This window comes from Pteronotus mesoamericanus, unplaced genomic scaffold (assembly GCF_021234165.1).
Source record: "Pteronotus mesoamericanus isolate MK-2021 breed Mesoamerican mustached bat unplaced genomic scaffold, CSHL_Meso_final scaffold_118, whole genome shotgun sequence".
Classification (NCBI taxonomy): Eukaryota; Metazoa; Chordata; class Mammalia; order Chiroptera; family Mormoopidae; genus Pteronotus; species Pteronotus mesoamericanus.
In genome coordinates this window covers 11,599,278-11,602,400 of record NW_026555301.1, presented here as the reverse complement: position 1 = coordinate 11,602,400, position 3,123 = coordinate 11,599,278, and the positions used below count along the sequence as shown (strand labels likewise).

Below are 3,123 nucleotides of genomic sequence, written 5' to 3'. Positions count from 1 at the left end.
GAAAAATTCAACAATACAGAGATGCATAGAGTGAGAGTGAAAGCTCCACACACCCTCCTCCCATCTTATTTGCCTCCCACAGATCCCTGCAGCTTTTCTCAGAGTATTTATAAATTAGACAGATAGATAATCCCTAACCCTAGCCCTGCCCCTACACTCCTAGAAAAACTGGTTCCACCTTCTACTCCTCACTCACCAGAATCACAAAACCAAAAAGAATTTTATTCTGAGCACTTCCTAGAGTAGAAAAGGAGGTGCAATTTTGCAGAGTAAAGGGGTCTGGTAGATATCCCTGGAAGAAATGGGACAGATCCTAAACACTTCTGCGCAGTGGAATGGGCAGTTTAGAAAATGTGTGGGTGGAGGTGGTTCTACTGTGGGCTAGAAGACGGGAACTTTTGGAAAAGTGATGAGATTCTGAGGAGAGTCAGCTTAAGCAAATGTTGGGACACCAATGGACCACACCCACGCCCTCTTAGGAACAACCTTTTGGAATTCAAGAGAAGGTGTAAGTTAGCAAAATCTTGAACTCTTCTATGCCCAATTTCCTTCTGTAACTGTGTCAACCCTATACCACCTTGAGTGGTAAGTAGACTTGGGGAAACTCAAGATGACTCTCTCTCCCTGGGTCCTCTGGCAGGCTTACGAGGCAGCCCATGGCAACACTGGGGTCACAGGGAGAACCACATTAAGCTGAGAACATTTCTAAGCAAGGTACCCTCAGAGGACAGAGTGGAACCTCAGCTCTTCTTGAGGTTGGGAGGAATCTCTCTCTCTCTCTCTCTCTCTCTCTCTCTCTCTCTCTCTCTCTCTCACACACACACACACACACACACACACACACACACTCTCTCTCTCACCATGAAAGAGGGCTCCCATACCTGGGTGTGTATGTATGTGTGGTTCCATTTATTGCTTAAAACCATGCATACACATATGTTTTTTAAAAAAACAAATAGAATCATATGAATTTATTTTCCTGTCACTTGGTTTTTTTCACTTATAATACATTATTTTATTGTATGTCAGCATAAGTAGAGCCATCTCATTCTTTTGTACATATACTGCTTATCTTCTAAAATTAGAAGGTGGTTATTTGTGCTCTTTTTGTTTTATTGTTGTTGATTTAAGGTTAGGAGGCTGGCAATGAGAGAATGACCTGGAGAGGGCTAGAGAGAGACTGGCCACCCACCTGGACATGAGGTGACTTGTCCAGAAGAAGCCTTGTATTAACCAAGATATGTCCTAAGGAAGTGGGGAGGGGGGACACCATGTATTAGTTGGCCTCAGCCTTTATGTCTTTGCAAAAGAAGAGTGGAAAAAGTTAGAGAAAACCCCCAAATTCAAACCTTATGAAAGCATCTTCATTTTAAGTTTCCATAGCACAATACTATCATACCCTCAAAGACACTTTAATGATATTAAGTGGCTTTCCCTTATATTTCCTTTCCTCTTTTTTGAAAGAATCAAAGAAAACTTTAAAACTTTAGAATGTCAGCTTCATCTGGTTTCAAGCTTTTACATGTATTACCAAGAAAGAAATTCCCAGGAACAAATGTCATCTTTTGTGAAAGGAAAAAAAATTAAAATATTATTTCAAATGTCAGTGGTCAGTGTATTCTTGAAATATGATCATAGTCTTTGAAAGTCATGTTTCTTAAAATTAATGATCCCAAAATTATAGCTGGGCTTTGATTTCACAGAATGTTCAAACAACCTCAAATTTAATATTAACTGATAATTTGTTTTTCATAAGAATGGCACTGAATCTTCTTAGTAGTTAGCTTGCATAAGTTAATTAAATGGGACAACACCCTCAACACTGGGGCAGGACTCAGGTCAGGGAGCCAAGCACAGGTGCCTGCTGTGGGCCTGCCTCCTAGCCTGGAGCTTCTCCAGAGCAGTTTTGTTATCCTGGCCTCAGAATTTACTTGTTTTAACAACTGCTAAGGCAACAGAGGACACCTATGAGCCGTTGAGAGTTGAGTTTGGAATCATCCTTGTTAGTGCAGAGGGGATATCTCTTGGCAAAAATGCCGATTTTAAATTGTAAAACTGTATTTCCAAATTGTCCTCACCAGTATAGGTGTAAGAGAGCACCTGTGTCGTTGGCCCTTCCCAGAGTCTGAGGGAGGAAATGACGAGGGGAAGTAAGAGGCCTGGAAATTCTAGAGCAGCATTTCCCACTCCTGGTGATGGAGCCCCTGATGAGTCCTGGATGATCTCAAAGCAGTGACTTCATAAATAGGGAGGGTAAAGGGGTTCACTTTGGTAGAAGATAAAATGGTTACTGTTTTTATTTCAATTATAAAAATAATACAATAATTACTTTATTTTTTAATTTTTTCAGGGGAGACTGTGAATTCAGTCCTCCACTACCACAAATTATGCAGTTGAGTTTCCCATGTTTGGGGAAATCGCAGGGGCCAGCACATCCGGGAAGTGCAGTGGATAAGCCTCGCCTTGGGAAAACCACCTTTGTGATCATGGTATCTCCCCTGCCAGGTAAGTTTTTATTTTTTTTAACTTTTTAAAAACTTAAGCCTTAAAACAGAAAGTGTGAAACACACAAAATGCTTATCCAATGAGAGGATTAGATGAGACGTCTAGCTCACATACCAGTTAGTGAGAAGGTCATCACTCAGTAGACACAATTGGCTCATTGGATGGGGTGGACCATTATGTAATTTTCATTCTTTTATTCTTATTTCTGTAACATTTAATTTAGTCTATATAAAGTGTGGAACCAGGGTGAAAAGGAAACCCGCTGAATGGAAGAAAATATTTGTAAATCATATATCTGATATGGGATTAATATCCAGGACATATAAAAGAACTCTTAAAACTCAATAACAAACAACCAGATTAGAGCAGGTAAAGGTCTTGAACAGGCATTTCTCCAAAGAAGGTAGTCAAATATTTTCCACTAGATCTGTAACATGTCTTTATCTGACACAAGTCTTACATAGCAACATAAAACTATTTCTGGTTTTTCAAAAATCAATGTAAAAAGAGAAACTATAGTAAAAATAACTTAACTTGGCTTATGGTTATGGAAAAAAAGCCTTTTATTCACAATGTATGATTTCTGAACAAATAATGCCAAATAGCAGTTTGAAACCT

At 39.4% G+C, this 3,123-nt stretch overlaps 1 non-coding gene across 1 annotated transcript; it reads right to left on the bottom strand.

Annotated features, from left to right (window-relative positions):
- Nucleotides 1-2,349: 2,349 nt before the first annotated feature.
- On the bottom strand, nt 2,350-2,513 carry LOC129081819 (U1 spliceosomal RNA). Its single transcript, XR_008530337.1, has one exon. It is a non-coding gene; the product is annotated as a U1 spliceosomal RNA (small nuclear RNA).
- Nucleotides 2,514-3,123: the final 610 nt, after the last annotated feature.